At 49.3% G+C, this 19198-nt stretch overlaps 1 protein-coding gene across 1 annotated transcript in view; it reads left to right on the forward strand.

The window, feature by feature from the left end:
- The first annotated feature begins 8686 nt into the window (after positions 1 to 8686).
- SLC7A14 (solute carrier family 7 member 14) overlaps positions 8687 to 19198 on the forward strand; it is a 34108-nt gene continuing 23596 nt past the window's right edge. Inside the window, exon 1 of the mRNA XM_074591412.1 lies at positions 8687 to 8980. The gene's annotated coding sequence lies outside the window, so the exon portion shown is untranslated. The remainder of the gene's footprint in view (positions 8981 to 19198) is intronic.

Below are 19198 nucleotides of genomic sequence, written 5' to 3' on the forward strand. Positions count from 1 at the left end.
AGGGCCATTAACTCCTCTGTGGAAAAGCCCAGTGGATTTTGCCATGAGATGTAATTTCTGAAAGCCCGTCTTCATAAATGTGCAAAGTTAAGGGCCGGGAAAATAACAATAAATACAATTTTTTAAAAAAGCAGAATGGGTCAACGTAAACAGCATTTTATTTATGTACAATCCACCTGATTTCAAGAGCCACATCATATCTATACCCAGCCCACTCCAAAACCCATTTGGAGCTAAAAAGGTGTAATTTTTAGCATTAGATCTATCTGAATTAGAAGCAATACTAGTATTTGTGTTCTCTTCTGGATCGACCTTTTTTTCTGTCTACATAGTAGTGGAAAAACTTATTTTTTCCTCAACCTTCCAATCCTTTCCCTGCTTTGTAAGAGCAGAATCTTTTTGCATACTAGCTGGCACATCCGTGATGAAAACCACGCTGTCCTAATATCCTCCCCCAGCGCTGCAGAAGCTTGCTTGAAACCTATTTACTGCTAGGATGTGCATATTAATGTCTTGTCTTATTTGCCTCAACAAACAGAAAGGAGGCTATTTTAAGTTACTAGAAGATACACAAACTAACCGAAATCCAATCTTCATTCTCCAGAGAAGCCATCTGGTTCGCGTTCCTCCTTCTACCTGGTTTTTAAAGCGTCTTTGGGGTAGTTTGACGGACAGGGCACCCCCCATGTACCAAAGGAGGGTGGTTAAAGGATGGTTGCTCCGTGCCACGGGTGCCGACACCAGAGACCCGACACGCGGCAAGTCATTGCCCCAAAGCCAGCGGAGCCGGCAGCCGCGCGGCTGGAGATCCCATTAGCAGCTCGTAAGCGAGCCTGGACCCTGATCGCTGATAATGACATAATGAATACCAAATTAAAACCTAAAACTATGCTGCCACGGGCTACGATCTTATCAACCTTCCCTGAAAGCTGAGCTGCACCAGGCCCTGCGGGTCTTGCATCGGAGATTTCGACTAATATGCTGCAGGTAATTCAATCCGTGCCACTCTGCTCTTTCAAGCAGCACTCGGCCAAGGCTGCATTACGATATTAAATCCACGGTGACTTCAGAGGTGTAGGCTTTGGCTCGTTGTCCTTCAGCTGAGATACAAAATCAGGTTGAGCAGACCTGGAATGACCTAGCCGAAATATCTTGGCTGAGCTTCAACTGAGAAACGGCGTTTACTCCAAGGAAAACTGCACTGTGGTTTCACCTAGGTAACGTTTTCGCCTTCGGTGTTGACCCTTCCCAACACCGCCCTTTGGCTTTAGCAGTAAGAAATCATCGGGGAATAGCAGATCAATAGAAACGTCAATGACAACAAACTATCAGATCAATATAGTCCTTTTTTTTCCTGCAGTGCTGCCGGTTTCAGAGCAGACGAGCAGTGCTCTCCGGCTGAATAGCTGATGCCACTTAGCCTCAGACCGTGGGATGTTCACAAACCTTTCCTTTCCCGCAAGGCCTGCTCCTGGGATGACGGCAGTTATTCTGGACACGCGAAAAGCTGCATTTTTGCGGGAAACAAACAACAGACAATAAACCCTCTTATTTGCATGCAAAGCAAACACACTCGCACAAACAGCGGCCTCTTTCCAAACCCCGGGATGGGCAAAGCCCCGTCCATTATCAGCAGCAAGATGGATAAATCAAGCAGACAGTTAAAATCCAAGGAAACATTCACATCTTTTTCTCTTCCCCCGCAGAAAAAAAAAAAACATGGTGGGTTTTTTTTTTTTTTCATTCAAGCAGAAATAGTTCCGTCTCTGGGTAAAATTTGGCAAGCAAACGCTAAAATACTCTGAAGACCGCTAATTTGAACCTGGATCTCTCGGCAGTAGCGTGTAAGAAGCCACCTGTGTACAAACCCAAACCAAATACTGTGGCCTAATGCTGGTTTTACTCAGGACAACAGAACAGCTTCTCCTGTGGGTGGGCAGCCCAGCAGAGGGTACGCTGGACCTGTCACCGTAGCGTGTCACAGTGGGGACAGATGGCTCATGGATGCCACCAGATGGCTTTGTGGATGGGCCACAAAGATGATCAGAGGGCTGGAGCCCCTCTGCTGTGAGGACGGGCTGAGAGAGTTGGGGGTGTTCAGCCTGGAGAAGAGAAGGCTCCGGGGAGACCTTAGAGCCCCTTCCAGTCCCTAAAGGGGCTCCAGGAGAGATGGGGAGGGACTCTGGATCAGGGAGTGTAATGACAGGACACAGGGTAATGGCCTCACACTGAAAGAGGGGAGATTTAGATTGGATATCAGGAAGAAATTCTTTACTATAAGGGCGGTGAGGCACTGGAACAGGTTGCCCAGGGAAGTTGTCGATGCCCCATCCCTGGAGGTGTTCAAGGCCAGGCTGGACGGGGCTTTGAGAAGCCTGGTCTGGTGGGAGGTGTCCCTGCCCAGGGCAGGGGGGTGGGACTAGATGGCCTTTAAAGCCCCTTCCAACCTGAAACATTGTGTGATTCTGTGATTCGGTGATTCGGTAATGCTCCCCAGCCCCATGTGGAGCATGGGGGTCACCACTGCACCCCCAGAACCCGGCTCTGCCAGCCATGTGCAACAAGGTACAGGTGATGGGGAGCTGAAAGGAGTCCAGGATGGCGGCCATGAGAGGCAACAGGGGAAAGCGATGGAGATCAAACACAGCCTGGTGTGTGCAACATCACAGCAGAGCAAGTCACCCCCCCCCCAACAACCTCCCAGAACAAGAAGCCCTTGCAGCAACACTTCTTTCCTGCCCCCTGCTCGTTGCAGATGAACCGGGCTACGAGATGCGTCCCCATGCCAAAGCCTTGCTCTCAAAGCAATAGCAGACTTTAACAAAACCATTTACGGCACCTGCTCCTATACCAAAGTAAAAATGTTCTCTCTGAGCTCTTTAGTGACACAGTGAGTTTCTGCCTAAAGCTAGCCCAGCACGGCTCCTGCTACAGCCACAGATTTATTGAGAGGAGTAAGTGGCTATGCCAAGCAATCCTCTTCAGCTGGAGAGGCGTCTCTCTACAGGGCACATGACGGGTGGCAAAGACGGTGACGCACTGCTCCGGAGTAAGCACTGAAGTGCCAGACCGGGGCAGTGCCGGCAGATACAGCCTGCGTGTTGTACGTCACATCAAACCCAAGGTGGCTGGTGGCTTTTGTAGAGCTTAAAGACACCAAATAGGGGCTGCTCTTCTCGGGACCACCCGACAGGAGTCAAACTCATTCCTAACACAGTCAGAGATCTTTCCCAGGGGTGACTCTACATCCAGAGTACCATCCTGCATGTAATGTGCCAATAAATCCATCCAATGTCCCTGTGCTGATATCATTTTTGTGCTACGGTACTTTATCTGTCACTCTTGGAACAGATAACCTAGACCAAAATCTGACACCAGCTGCATCCCCTGTTACTTTAAGTGAAATCCAGAAGAGCTAAACCCACCTACAGAACAGTGGGAACCGATACCCAGCGATGTATCAAGCTTCACTTGATTAAGACATAATCATCACCGCATACGTGGTGTGACCTGGATGGACGGATCGCACTTATCAACTACACCTTAATGTTAAACCATGGGATGAAGAAAACGAGAAGGCAACAAAGACACTTCTGCCTGGTTTGTTGTTAAACGCAGTCTTCTCTGGATAAGAAAAAAATAGTGTGTGGTCCTTTAAATAAGGCAGCAGCCTCCAAACCCTGAATCGTTTAATCCCCTCTCGCTGGCTGCTGCTTTATCCCAGCGTCCCCCAAAGGCACGTCTGCGCCCCGCTGCAGCCCCAGCACGGGAAGAGGAGCCCCGCTGGGACTCGCTGTCCCCAAGGTGGGGTGTCCCCACATGCATCCCCACCCCATGCGGCCCCTGACCCCATCACTTGGGTCTTTATCTGCCCATGGCCGAGCTTAACGCAGCTCTTTTGGTGCCAGTGGGAGCTCCGTGCTGGGGACAGTGCCGGCACAACCAGAGGACATCGCTTCTTTTGTAGGCACCAGCGACGGCCTCCAGCCGGGGGAGAGGCCACAGCTCACGCTGGAACTAGACTTGGACTGTACGTTGGCATATGGCTCTGAAACGGATTTCTTTAATGCTCCGTCACCCCACGTCTATCTGAACAGGGAACGTGTTTGATGGATGCATTACCCGTCTTCTCCGCTCAACCTGACATGAAGGATGTGGAGAAAGAAAGAGCGAGCCTGGGAGAAATCTTAGCTGGATAAAATCAAATGGCAAAGCACCCCCAGGCCTCGCTGCGTTGGGTTTTTACCCCAATTTCTGTTTATTCTTCCACACCATTGAGGTTCCCCTCCCACACAGCGGGGAAGCACCCTGATATTATGAGAAATATCCACACTGCTGTTGCCTTTTAACCTGTCCAAGATGCCACTTGGCAGGGCACATGAACCCTTTCCGGCCCCCTGAGCAGAAATTAAGCCCATGGCCAGTTCCACTACTGAAAAATAATTTAAATAATGAAGAAGGTGCCCCGTGAGCACTGGGCTCATTCCCTGCTGTGCCAGGGCTGCAGTCCCTGTGCATCAGGGTAAGAATTCACGAAGGGGTCAGGGAGGAGGGAGGTACAGCTCACCACTCAAGGGGCTTGCTTTCTTCTGCCCAGCGAATCGCATTTGCCCAGCCACATGGCCCCACTGAGGTCAGGGTCCCATCAAGCACGTAGAGACAGTCCCTCACACAAAGAAATGACAGCCTACGCAGCCAACACGCCCGCTGAGACTGGGCAATATTTTCGCTATCGTTTCCCAGCATTAGGACTGCAAAGAACAGCGAAGCCGGCCCAGGAAACCTGTTGCAGGGTCAGTAACTTGAGTGAGGTTTTCTAAGTCTTGAATTGGGGCTTTAATGGCAGGACTACCCTTCCTGGAGCTGGTATTCATCGTACCACCTGCCATCAACAGCAGATGAGACGGCAAGATTAATCCATCTACTTATCCTCCTACGTTAATGCCTCCAACACTTTGACCTCTATAGGGAACTCGCTGAGGTTCCAGCTGATGGAAAAGGAAGAAAAAAAGTGGCCAAGCATTCTGGCCACATTTCTAAAAATACCGGCACTTCCGCAGGGCTCCATCTGGCCTCTGCTCAGAGGCACTGTGCACTGAACTTTGAAACTACTGCTCTTCAGTGCGTTATCTTGTGATGCCCTGGACCAAACTGGAGCAAGAACGCTTGCCAAAGCCGTGGACACGAGCTCTCGGACACGCAGAGCGAGCAGGCGGAGGTCTAACCCGCTCCCATCACTGCGTCCCAGCGCCTGCTTCGTAGGATGTGCCTGTAAGCAGCCTGGTGCTTGCGGACAAAAGTCGCGCTTTTCCACAAAATATCAATCTTTCCTAAGAGCTGACACTCTCCAACCGCCTTCGCTAAATGATGAGCGTGTGATGGAGACTGTGCCTTCAGCCCCGCTCATCTAACAGGCGCTGGTGGAGGGAGCGCAGCCGGACACGGAAACAGCGAGGAAAAGATGCTGCGGCTTCTCCCTGGTAGTGCCCAGTGGCGTTGGGGAGCGAACATGTGAACATAGATAATAATTTTCAATTCTCGTGCCCATCTCAAATGCACTTCCTGATCGGCATTTGATTTGATTCCAAAATAGTTTTTCTTCCACAACTTCATTTCTTTCAAATAACTTTTCTCTTTGGAAACATAACCCAAACCAGTGCGCCTTCGCAAAACCAACAAAAATGTGGTGGGGTGGCCAAGCACACAGGTTGGGAGCCCGACGTAAATCCCAGGGGAACCCAAGCGATCTCTTCTCAACAGCCCATTAGTCAGTTTTGATGATGGCAAACCATTTTGAGAAACAACACTAAGGAAGACTCAGCAAAATAAAGGAATTAGAGATGAGCTTTTCCTTTTTGAGGAGGTTTCATGAAGGGAAAGAGGGCCCATGAGGTGAGGATGCTGGAAGCCCTAGAGGGACTCGGAGGCCAGCAGGTCAAGAGCATGTTGACTATCCTAATGAAAAGATCTGTAGACAAAGAAATAGCCCAGAAAACTGCAGGAATCGTGGTATTTAAATGGCACGATTAATTAGTCACGGATGAGAAAAGTATGAGGGGATTATGAGAGAGGTAAACAAACATATTAATAAAAGGAAGAAAGAAAATCGATCAGAAGACAGCTTCTGTCCGTGTGAATTCAGAGTCACAAAAAATGAAGTTATGATGTCCCACAAAATCAGAAAGGCCGCGTTTGACGCTGATAAGCAAAATAGCCGAGATAATGAGACAGCAGCTGGTGGAGATCCCTGTGATAAGGTGTTATTGAGGCCAAAGCCTTGGTCAAATTCAAAATAGGATTAAGTATTTAAATGACGAGTCAGACAGCCACTTGCTGTTCCAGAAAAAAGGGCAGAAATTATTTTGATCTAGAAACTAGGCAGCGCCGGGGGACAGAGGAAATCCCGCCACAAAAGTGTCATCGTGTGCTTGGCTGCCGTGGGAAATTTCACCCTAATCTGAGGGTGATCTCGCTGACGGGACTTGTCTAGAGGGTACCTTGGCCTCATCCAGATGACAGGCTCACATTTAATCAAATTGAGGAGCACTATCGGAAGGGCAGCTGTAGAAATTCGTCTTCCTGCAAGACTGGAAGTTACAAAGCTCAGGAGGACAGGGTCAGGATTAATGAGACAGAGCTTAAGTGAGCCTCTGACAAAACATTTGCGCCTTTTATTACCCAAGGTGGCGGCGGGGTGTTTCAGGTAGCTAACTGGAGGTACAACAGAGACAAATAAATAAAAAACAGATAAAGGCTGGACTGCAGCAGGGTCCGGAAAACTACTGTACAGCAAGAGGGAAGGTGGAAGGCAGGAGCCGGTTCGTGGCAGCGCACAATGATTTATACAAACTTGGGTGCTACAAGGCTTTGCTAAGAGGACAACAAAAGCCCCTCTCTGCAGACACCAACCACACTGAAACAGGCCAAACGTGCTGGCAGCATCAGCCTCAGGGCGTGCGGTCCCAGCCCCAAGGGGTAAATACGCCTCGAATGGCTCTGGACCCACACACACGCAGATAAGTCCCATTAAAACTTGGCCACGCTGACGGTCATTTCAGAAATAACACACGCATACCCGCATCCTTTCCTCGCACACTCCTTTCACTCACTGCCAAACGAGATGCAATAGCAAACGGAGAAGCTTTTCTCTTTTGCTCAGATTTAGTCAAAGGGAAGCTCCCAAGATCAGCCATCCGCAGCTGCGTCTGGTGTCCGCGCGCTGGGCAAAAGCAGCTGGGGGAAGGCAGAGAAGGCTTCCCAAATGGGAAGCATGGGGACTAAGGAGAGAGACAGGAGAGCAGCTGCAGCTCTGAGCGTTGCTTTCAGGCAATCAAAGAATAAAGGAAAGAATAAAAACAGAGGTTTCAAAACTGCTGGTTGCGAGGAGGGTAATCAGCTGGCCGCGCTTTGGCTCTGGCGAGGCTTTTTCTGCTGTGTGCTGTGATGTGTGCTGGCCAGAGCGGCAGGAAGGGAATGGAGCACCGTGTCATCCTGTGGTGACACTTTCTGCTGACCAGCAGTAACCTGGGAGAGGTCTTTTCCGTTCTTGTGTGGGAAGAGAGGGGCTGCAAAGAGACTGCTGCGAGGGAGGGAGGACAGGGAGGTAAAGCTAAGCTGGGGAGAAGGAGGAGCCTGGTAAGAAACTGGGAAAATGATGGCATTTGCCTGGAAAGCCACAAAAAATATCACAGAAATCAGGGCTGGAAAGGAAATCGGAGGTGACGTGGGGTCCTCTATCCCACCCAAAGACAGGGTCATGGACATCCTGGCTGTGTTGGGCTGCGCAGGGTTGCTGTCTGCAGGTGCCCAGAAGGTCACTGCCAGCGATGCCGTTCCTGTCAGGGGTCACTTACATTAGACAAAACATTGGCTTCCCAAACTGACCCAAAGCTGAAGGATTACACCTTCCATTTTTACCAGCAGACATTTGTTCCAGTGTTCAGAGAATTAATAGCTTCTCTCCACTCGAGGCACACGCTGTACCCGGGAATGGGTCCTGTTAGAAGTTACAGCATGCAGCTGTAACGGAGACTGAATCTGACCCTCGCCAGACACCACTGGACATGAAACCGGTTTGAATTTGATGGCAAAATGGTACGAATACAAATAGAGAGAGGGATTGCTTCCGGAGAGAACCGAATAGCAAGAATCAAGAAAATAAAAATGCAAATATCTTGTATTCCAGCTATTCCAGCTATCCCCCAAATGCAAATACCTTGTATTCCAAATATTCCAGCTATCCTCAAAAGCAGCTTCGGGTATAAAATATATCCCGCACCCGGTATCTAACTCCTCCCAGCCAGACCACGCAGAGGGCTGGACACCACAGCATGCTGCAATGCATGAGGCGTTATTTCAGTCCTAATTCTGCCTGTTCCGGGATTACAGTATTAGCACCCAAACCTCACAGCACGGCTCAAGGGGAAAAAAGAGGGGGAGTCCCCCGCCCCGCGTCCCCGGGGAGAGGAAAACCCTGCTCTGGAGGAGGCAGCCAGGGGAGTTATTTTCCAGCAGCCAGGAGAGTTATTTTCCAGCAGCCAGGCAATCTAGGGGGGGTGCCGCCGGCAGCCCTCAGGACACCTGAGCAGGCAGGGAGGACTCGGTGGGTGGGGAGGTGGCCGTGGGGGTGACAGCCCCGTGGAGGGAGGTCTCCGGGTCCCGGCCCGACCCCCGGCTATTGCCGGGCGGTCACATGCGGCAGGCGGGGAGAGCGCGGAGAGGGGGAAGCGCTGAATAATTGAGGAGCTGCAGCGCCCTCCTCCCTCCCTCCATCCCTCCCTCCTCCCTCCATCCCTCCTCCCTCCATCCCTCCGCCCTGCCTGCGCGGCCGGCAGCCGGGGCCGGCGGTGCCCAGCGCAACCCCCCTCCCCCCCCGCCCCCCGACACCGCCGCCGGCTGCAGCAGCGCAGCCGCCCCCGCCGGGGTGCGCGCCCGCGGCGGCTCCGCAGCAGCGCCCGCCCGCTGCCCTCCGCGCCCGGCGGTGAGTGCCCCGCAACACCGGGGAGGGGAACGGGGATGGAGGAAGGGGTGTAGGGGGCGGCGGGGGGGGGGGGAGAGGCGCTTCCCGCCCTCCTGCTCGGAGCCTCCCGGGGTGCGGGGGGGCCCGGCTGCGAGGCCGGGAGAGGTCTGGCCCGGCGGCCCCATGGAGGAGGGAGAGGGTGAGCCTTCCCCCCCCGCCTCGCACACGGTGCCGGCTTCTGCCCCGCTCGGTGGCCGGCGCGTCACGGGGAGCACCCCGGCTCCTCCAGGCCACGGGGGACCCCAACCCGCTCGGGCATCCCCGGCCAGGCTGCGGCTCCGTGTTTACAAAGTGTGGGGCCACTCAGGGGCGGAGGAGAGGAGGTGGTGGGGGCGTCAGGGCTGACGGCATGGGATTGATCGGAAACGGGAAGGGGGGTGTGGGGGGGGGGAGAGTGAGAGGGGGAATAGCGGGTGGCCTGACCGAAGAGACAGCTCTCGCAACACGTTACCGCGCAAAACACGCGAGGGGAAGGTCGGGACGCTGCTGGGGTTGTGTGTGGGGGGCGGGAGGGAGAAAAGAGGAGCGGAGAGGGAGGAGGGCACGGACGCGGGGGCAGGATGGGGCGGGGGGGGGGCGACGCGGGGGTGGCGGGGCCGCGGGACGGAGCCGGGTCACGCGTGGGGCCGGGCAGGCGGGCGGGCGCTGTCCGCGGTGCTGAAGCCCCGACGGGGCGGCCCCGGGCACAGGCGGCCCCCGCCGAGGCCTCCCCCCCTCACGCCCCAACGGAGGCGGCCTGGCCGGCGCACACGGACCCCGTTAAACGGCTCCGTGCTCCCGCCGGCGCCGGCAAAACTCCCTCTGACTTCCAGGCTGGTAATGGAGTTGGTTTCCTCTTTACGTCACCCCCCGAGTCGGTGCCGTTTATTGATTCCGCACGGGTATTTTCGAACTGCCTAATACCAACCGTCTGCCCGCCTCAGCCCCGGGTGGGTGTGCTTCAGCATCGCTGTATTGAAAAGCCTAATCTCTTTTCTCAGAATTGCTTTCCAGCTCACGTTTTGTGGCCTATTAAATGCTAGTTTATACAGATCGACTTGGTGCCTTCCTGTCAGAGGCTGTATGGAGAGAGCTCTAATATAGGGCTTCCTACATCAACTCAGGCTCGGGGAGGCGGGGGGTGGGTAGGAAGCAGTATTGCTGTGATCAACCCTAGAGAAGACTTTTAGCTCAAAAGGGCCATGTCTGATTTAATCTACCATATTAACTAATTAATCTTCCCCGTGTCCCTAAGTAGTAGGCAAGTAGATTTGAGCATGCCAAGGCATTTGTTTAATTGCCCAAAAACTGTCATGAGACTGAAAGTCTGATTGCTAAAGATATTTACATGTGTTTATTTTATTGGTACACATTGCTGAGGCATATGACTTACCGTAGTTGAACAACATACTGTAAACAAACAAAAAAAAACCTCAAACAAGCCAAAACCAATACTGGAGTGAAAAGTTACCTAGATTAAACTGACTAATTGTGTGTTCTTAAAAGAAACTGCTCCATGGGGAGCCCTTGTTGTATGAGAACTGAGAAGTAAGGGGTTCTCGCGGGGATGGAAGGCCCAAGTGCTGTTTCCCATTTTCATCTGTTCAAGGTGCTGAACTTTACGAACGAAACAAAGACTGATGAGTAGTAAATTATGTCAACCAAGAATCTTGGGTCCTCTCAAAGTAAAGCCAAACATACAGTACATATCTGAGAAGACAGGATGGAGGCAATATCTGCAATAGGAAAAGCTGTTGAAGACGACTAAAGGAAAAAAACCCAACCTTTGTTCAATTTCTGCTCAGTAAGGGGAGATGTAGGAAGAAAATTTTATCTTAGCCCTTGGAAACTGAGACTGCTAGAATACAGTAGACATAAAATGACAATAAAATTGGAAGTAAGTAAAAAGAAAAAAGAAAAGCCTAAGTAAATAAAAAGAACAAAGAAAAGCCGAAGTCTGTCAAGGAGTGGAGAAAGGCCCTTACAATGGAGGAGCTACAGCACCTGAGCAACTCATTTCATTAAAAAGAAGGGTGGGAGGCAACTTGGTTCTTATATCTAAGAGCCTCTACAAAAGGAAATTACTAAGCACTGAGTTATTCCTCTGTCTGCCAAAGAAAGGCACAGCATGAGCTAGTGCCGAGATGCTAAAGCCAAAACATTCTGATTTAAGTGAGGGATCGCATTTTTGAACAGTGGAGGGCTGATGACCTGATGAAGGAGCTATCAGAAAATCTGCTGGATTCTCCATCTGTTTATGTCAAGACTTGATGTCCTCCCAAAAGATGCAACTTAGCCAAAGCAAGTCACTGGGCTCCCTGCAGGAGTAATTGCCTAAAAGCTAATGGCCTGCGATTCAGACAAAATGAACTTGGTGGAATTAATGGTACCTTTGATCCTCAATTCCCCAAGTTAGGCACAGAGATGTACAACTTTGCTCCCAGGTGCCCCAGCCTTCCCTCTAGACAGCTACAACATTCCCAACGGATGGGATATTTGGCCGCATACCAAAAGCAGAACAAATGACTGTCCAACTCATATTTCGAATCCCCCAGTTTTCCAACTTCTTTCATTAACTCTCCCTAAAAAGAATTTCTTTCTTTGTGCATATTGCGGTAAAGTGAAGCAATTTAAAACATAAATCATTCTCCTTAGTGAGTCAGTCATGACTCCCAAGTCAAGACATATCTTACCCTTCTCTAATTTTTTAGGATCATATGAAAATGACGAGAATTCATTCTTTATGGAACTTTAGAGTCTCAGATGGGATCATATCAGAAAGGATTCCAGCCCAAAATATTTTAAAGCATATATTTATAGGCTGACTTGACACTACTTCCTTCTTGAACACAAGACAGTCTGTTTTCCGAGTTCTGAAATCACACACATGTAATAAGATTTCATCCATCTTCCCTTGAAGGCAACAGGAGTTTTTCTAGAAAATTCAGTGAGAACAGGATAATCTCTCAATGACTGAATTAATGGTTTTCCTGTGAAGCCCTATAACACTCAAGCAAATAGGATGGCAAGAATTTACACAAACATAAATACAAACCTAGGCTCTTCATAAAAAAAAATAAATAGAAAGGATAAGAGAGTCTGTAACAGAATATACTTAGTCCCTCTGACTTCTTAGCTCCCAAATAATCAAAACTTTGCTTTCGGGGCACCTGAGCTATTAAGATCATCATAATGTATATGTTTAAGCAACATATAGTCATTGGATTATTAAGACATTTTAAAAATAAGAATGTAAAAAAGAATCAAATACCTCTTCATCTGTGTGTGGTAGTGGGATCCCTAAGTCACACAAAAAACCCCCCACTAGCAGGTGGGTAGCATTTCTGTCTTTCACATTGATTAAAAAAAAAAATTAAAAAAAGAAATTGCTTCCAGATAGTTGCTCTCTATAAAATATAAACCCATGGTTGGGCCTCAACTTGTCATTCTTGTGAGAGAGAGTGGATAGAGGGATGCAAAAGGATCCAGAGTCATCGAACACAGTAGGCATTTTTAAGCTACTTCCTATGGATGTGAAGAGCTGGGCAGAGTGTCGCCTCACTCCAGAGTGAATCTGCTGAACTCATTAAGCCTCCCACACTGTAAATGGGAGCAGATTCTAACATAGATCCACGAGCCACAGAGATTCCTAAAACATTTTTCGTTTACAAGCAATGAGATGTAGCTAAGCTGCAGTTGTCAACTGGAAACTGCCTTCTAGTACCGAGCAATTTTTCTCTTGTATATGTTTCCTCGGCTCATGGAACAGCAGCCCTGCCTCCAGACTGTGCGGTCATCGGCACGGGGCTGGGCGTTCCAGCTAGCATTGACTCTGCCGCCACAGCCCATCCCTTTCTGTCACCAGGCTGGAACATCCCTAGGAGAAAACTATTTTCCCTGCAATAAAACTGTCAGAGCGAAGCCCAGGCACTTAGAAAACAAAACCAGCGAGGTGGAGCCACGCAGCACGTGACTCCATTGTTTCTGTTCCTCTGCACGGTGACTGTATCAATAATTTACTGAAATACGTGATACCATAAATTAAATCTACCTGGCAGGCGAACAGAAGAAGAGCTTTTGCGGCGCAGGTTTTTCAAGTACCATGTCCTAATTTTGAGAGGACAGAGTTACAGGATCAAGTGGTTTGCCGCCTATAGGGAAATGGGTTACTGCAAGTGCCTAGGGGGGTATCTGCGTCAAAACTTTAGGTAAGCATCTAAAAAAAATAAATGTGTGGGTTTGAGGGCAGCCCCTCTCAGCAGCCACTGACTCGGGCTTGTTGGGGACCGTGACTTGAGTTGGTGGCTTGGTCCACTCCTCCTGCAGGTCCTCAGCTCCCTGTGTGTGGCTGGGTATTGCTCCACGAAGTTTTTTAAACAAACATGAGGATGGAGGCAGCCCCCTGTGTTTAGATGCCGCTTGCACATCTGGGCACCTTCCACCTGCAGCAGCACAATTAAAGTTTATCTTTAAGCCGTGCTTAAGAATATTATTGAAATGGGTCTTAACGAAGAACCTCTTAAGTAGTACTAAATGAGCAACTGTTCGCAGGTGCCCAGCAATATCGGGGTGGCCTCCAGGTAGGATCTGAACACTCTGGTCTGGTAGTGAAGGAAACGTATGCTTCTCCTGCCTGTCCTCCATCCTTGGCTGGGAACAGGCAGAAAGCACCGGTGTTGGGTCTCGCACCACTCCGGCCCTGCAGCGAGATGCTCCAGAAGCATCTGGGTACACCAGTGCCTCGTCTAAGGCACCTGGGCAATAGCAGGTGTGTTCCACTCATTAACCGGCTGTGGGAGCAACAGGGACCAGGAGATGCACAATTAATAACTAGGGTCACCAGCTCTGCACAAAGTAAATTAAGACAGAAAGAAGGGATATGCCAAGTTCCTTTGGCTGAGAGCTCCGGCACAAATAAGAACTACAGCAATAACGTTTCAGCAACTCGACTCTCCGCTCTTAATTGCGTGCGGGCACTTCAGTTGAGTTACACTTGCCAGGCGGGGCACCTCGCCGTGGGGAGACTCTACTTAACTGTAGCAGGGAGACAAAATGTGTTGCCTCTGTGGAAGAGGTTGGGTTTGGGGGTCTCACCAGTAAGGGAGGCTAAAAGCAAGTATGCAATTAGCTGCCAGGTCTTCAACGGCAAGCAAATTTTAAGCTAAAGGCAATCATGTTGGCTCGTGCTGCTTCCCATGCCACACAAGGGCATCTCCGGCCAGCGTATGTGCAACACTCAGGAATATTCTAATACCTTAATTTTTATGCTATTAGCACTCTTAAGAACTTATAATTCTTCGGTTAATTCTGCTTCACTAGTACCATCCTGGATGCTGATTTAGTCTTAGACGTGCGTTCATAACTAACTCACTGGGAAAGGTCAAAAAGCCCGCACGCCACAACGCCGGGTATTACTCACGCTACAGACCGCTTAGGTGTTGCAGGGCATTCGCCTGACTGCTGATGATAAATGACTAAGCACAGAAACTATTCTAAATCATCTTCTTTGATCGACTTGTGCTCACATTACTCATATAATCGGTTGTGTTGAGATGCACGAGGATTACTCATGCAAGGCAAGGATTTTTTTGTCCTAGCAAATAAGAAGAATAAGTAGCCGAACATGCCATAAGAGCAGCAGGAGCTGCTGTTCACTTCCTTGGAAGTGCGTTGAATCTACCTCACACTTCTGCTGAGGAATTTAGCGACACAGGCTACAAGCAGCCAAATTATTCCGCAGCTCTGGGCTCCCTTTTTCATATGCAAAAAAAACCCCCCCCGTTGATTTGCATATACTACTGTCGCTTCTTCTGGAGTCTTTAGTAGGCTGGGGATTGAAGAATGTGTCTTTCCAGCTTGTTCTGAGGGAAGTATTTCTTTGAGAACCTGTCCTGCATTAATTAGCTGACAGCCAAAATCCTGGAAATGGGGCAGCGAGGCATAATCAATTACATTTGTATAACCGCTGATGGAACACGATAACTAATTAATGAGACCATGTGCACACACAAAAGAGAAATGCATTTGAAACCCGGCAAGAGCTGAACTGCATTTGTAAGCCTGATGTGTTTACAGTGTAAAAGACCAGTTCAGACTCCTATTAAATTATTACAAAAAAAAGGAAAGACTGCTGGTAAGTGAGAGTCAGCATTGAGAGGAAAAAACCAAACAGTTTCTCAGTGGGGAATTAAGGATATCTAGATATAAACATCAATCTTCAAAATAAAAGTAGAGGCTTAAAAATACTGAATTTTCAGATCCTGTACTTGATACATAAGTAATTTTTTTTTTCTGGTTTGGACAACAAAGCCAAAGTGCTAGAACGGTACTTTACTAAAAGGTTTAATTTGTGTTTTTGCCGCTGAAATTCAAAATGCTACCCAGAAATGAAATAAGTTGTCATAATGATGCATCGGCCCGACTCTCGCAACAGTAAAAATCCATTTTGTTTAGAAAGGCTCACACATTAATAAATAACCCGTTCTGCCTGGAGCAAACCGTAATGGCTTTCATTCTGTGGTGTAAAAGTATGGATCCATGGAGGAAGAAAAAGAAAGCTCAACCCAGTAATTACAGAGATTTCCTCCTGCACGTTGTCAAAGCAAAGACAGTTTTTAAATGAGCATAATTCTAGAAGAGACTGTCTGGTAACCCGGGTCTAAACATTTCAGTGATACAAAGGCAGCCCTTGTCCACTCCGACTGTGAGAATCATTACAGAAAATGTGTATCTCATCAAAGCAGTAATTACCGAAAGTATAATCCACTGCCTAAAAATAGGAGAAAGGCCAGAGTAGCAAACACGAGGCGGCAACCACCCCGCTGATGCCAACGGCCATCATACTGCTAGAACAATATATACCTAGCATTGCAAACAGGGAACTCGCTACGATCCAGAGGAGATATCATACTACCAGGAAGATGCTTTTTCCTCTTGTAACAGCTCGGGGTCTGGAGCTGCTGCTATCAAAACCAGAGGGAAGGTTGCAGAAGTGTGTGCCAGCATACGAGATGAATCTCTGTTCCTGGGCACCCGGCTCGCAGTGTTTTAAACGCCTGAATTTCAGATGTCGGCACATTAGTCCTTGAAACAGCCTGAGCACCCAGACCTGTGCCCCCAAAACTTCCTTTAGGAGTTTCATGTGTTCGACCGTGCCATGGCTCGTGACTGCAGAAGGATGGAGGAAGCCATGTCCCATAGCCATAAGCATCGATATCAACATCTGTATTTCAAATGTAAAATCATGCAGCCGCCACAAATGAGCGCTTGAAGGTGCAGAGAGCCACAAGGGTCCTTCTGCAGGTGCCCATGGGCAGGTACAAAAGCAATATTGTTTTCAACAAGGTACATCTAGGGGAGTACTAATAGTTTTTAGCGTGGTTTCTCTTCCACTTCCTTAGAAAACCCAACTGAATTAACCACTCGTGCACTCTGTAAGGTAGCTGCCTTGTCCATTTTACTGATGGAGGAACAAATTTACTCATTTCATGTGGTTTCACCACTGTCCTAGAGGGAGCCTGACAGAGCAGTTCCAAGAAGTTCCTGGTTCCCCATCTCCTGCTCAGCTCACCCATTGATTTGTCATTTCCCTGCATTAACAGTATCATTACGGGTTTTTAAGGCTTTTACTTTGCCATCTCAAGATAACAATGACAAACTAGACCTTTTTGGAAATGTGCAAATTGATTATACCTCTTTCTCCATAATTCTCTCTTTTTTCTTTTTTTTTTTTTTTTCTTTCTGGTGATTAAGTAGCTTTTTTGCAAACACAAATGGAACACTTCATGCATATTGCATTATTTACAGCTCGGCACTCACAGACTGTTGTATCTGTCATAAGTACCCTGCACTCAGCCCTGAGCCGCTCTGCATCATGAGGAATTGTTGGTGCCTGGACAAAAAGGGCAGAAAACAAGTGGAAAACCCAAATGCCAGGCGTAGGACTGCACAAGGGAGGAGGACAGCAGAAAACCTGATGTCCTGGGGAGGTGGATTTACTGTCTAAGGGGAGGGGACACACCTGCAGGGATGCCCATGAGCATCTCAGAAAGGATTAGATGGACAAGATGATCTCCAGAGGTCCCTTCCAACCTTATGATTCTATGATTAAAAGGTCCCCATCCCCTGCAGGCTATAAGTGCTACCTCCAAATGCATCCAGGAGGAGGAAAACATTGCTCTCTCCATCCCCGGAGCTGTTTCTTACTAGTCTGACACTGCAGAGGATCGCAAGGAACCCTGGCAGCCCGGACTGCCAGCTTGCGAGATTGGCGTGTAATTAACCTTGGCAAAGTTTAGAACAACCCAGTACCAAGGGATCTGCTGGCCTTCACCACGACCGGCTCCAATTTCATCCCCATGGCACTTCAGTTCCCATTTGTTCCTCGGGCAGGCGAGCACCGGGCCACCCAAACCTCCTCATTGCTCACCTCCATGAGCATGGTACCCAAAGAGTGGTGCTCAAATACTGGCTTGGGTATTTAGCTTTGGAAACAGGACCCACCGGCTGGAGGTTTAACACCTCTCCCATCCTTCTCTCCACCTTTTCTCCCCTTATTCAGGCAGTCCAGTCTCTCCCCAGAGATGGCAGCGGTTAAACCAATGCACTGTATCACCCCTCTGAAGGCTGGAGAAGGGCAAGAAGAGTCATCTCTTTGTACATGCTAATTATTTTACTGGATTACATGTCTATGCTCTTTTGACTCTTGCACAAGAGACTAGAATACAAAGTTTAAGGACTCCTGAGGGCTGGCTCTGGATGCATGGCACTCTTGCCTTATGTCTTTGGTCAAATTAAGTATTTCCTCTTTTATTTTGCTTATTTGTCAAAAGAAGATAGTGATGTTTAGCCATATTACAGCAGTGCTAACCGTTGGTAAAGCACATAAAGTAACCCAGATGGAAGTAACACAGAAAAATGCTGTTCAAGCCCTCCACTTCCATTTTGCTGTGAAGACAGAGAAAAAAAATCCCTGAATCCATTTTTTGAGTTGATACAGCATAGAAAAATCGGTCTTAAACCTGAGATGCATCGCTAGTTTAATTTAGCAAGAATTTCGGTTTAAATTAACCACAGCTCCACTTGCATGGCTCAAGCAGAGGTAAAAATGGAAAGATTAAAAAATAAAGGAGCCCAAAATTAACAGTGGAGGCCCAAGGCCAGATTGCTGAAGCTGGACCCACGTGAGCAGCGCCGGGACTGGCAGGGACCAGCTCTCGCTGTCGGCTCCGTGCCTGGCCTCTAAATCCCTTTAAGGAGGGCTGATGATGGAGACAGAGCCAGCTTTTGCGGTGGCAGCCCGGCTGGGGATCAACCCTGTAAAAACAAGCACGTAAAAATTCCAAATCAAATTCCGCTCGCAATGAAAACATGTGACGTGACGAGCAGCCCCGGCAGAAGGCAACCCTCTGGTCCGGCGGCCGCCGGAGCCGCTGCCCGACTCCCACTGCGCCGCATCGCGCCGCTGACGTCATTTCTCTGCCTGCTGTCGGGGCCGTAATGAAATTCAGTAGCTCGGGTCTCTTCGTACAAGTCTGCCTTGCCATTACTGAGCTGGTGATTAAAAGAAAAAGAGGGGAGCGAGCGGGGAAGTCAGACCAGCATCTTTCTTTCTCTTTCTCTTGTCCTTCGTCTGGGATTGCAGCGGGTTTGCTGCCAGGAGCCGCCTCTTGCATCGTCTTGAGCTGCATCTCGCATCCCCTTGAGTCTTCGGGGCTCCCTTTGCCCAAGGGGGATGCTGCAGCCCAGCTCCGCACGCAGCCCCCCCGCAGAGCGGGCAGGGGCTCTGAGGGCTGCCGCTCCCGCGCTGTCAACATCTGTATTACTATTTCTGAGGTCTGCAGCAGGCACCGCCTCGCGGTTTGATCAGAACCTGCTTCGACCCTACGTTTCTGGGGCACATCTGGGGGCCCTGGGCAAGGAGGAAAGGGCTTTCCCCATAAAAACCCCTGCAGCAAACCGGGCGCTGCTGTCCCCTGTGCCAGGGCCATCCCCACCCAGCTGCTACCAGGGCATCAGCAAGTTTTTCTCTATAATAATTACCTCTGTGAGCCAGGAAAACCAGAGGAAGCCAAACCTTTTCCTCTTTAATGAGCGCCCCTGCCTGGTTTCCATCAATGCACCGACAGGAGCTCTCTTTTTTCAGTTATCACCATCGATGTTCTGCCTCTTGCTGCATTGCCAGCATTTTTTAATAGAGGT

This window comes from Larus michahellis, chromosome 6 (genome assembly GCF_964199755.1).
Source record: "Larus michahellis chromosome 6, bLarMic1.1, whole genome shotgun sequence".
Lineage (NCBI taxonomy): Eukaryota > Metazoa > Chordata > Aves > Charadriiformes > Laridae > Larus > Larus michahellis.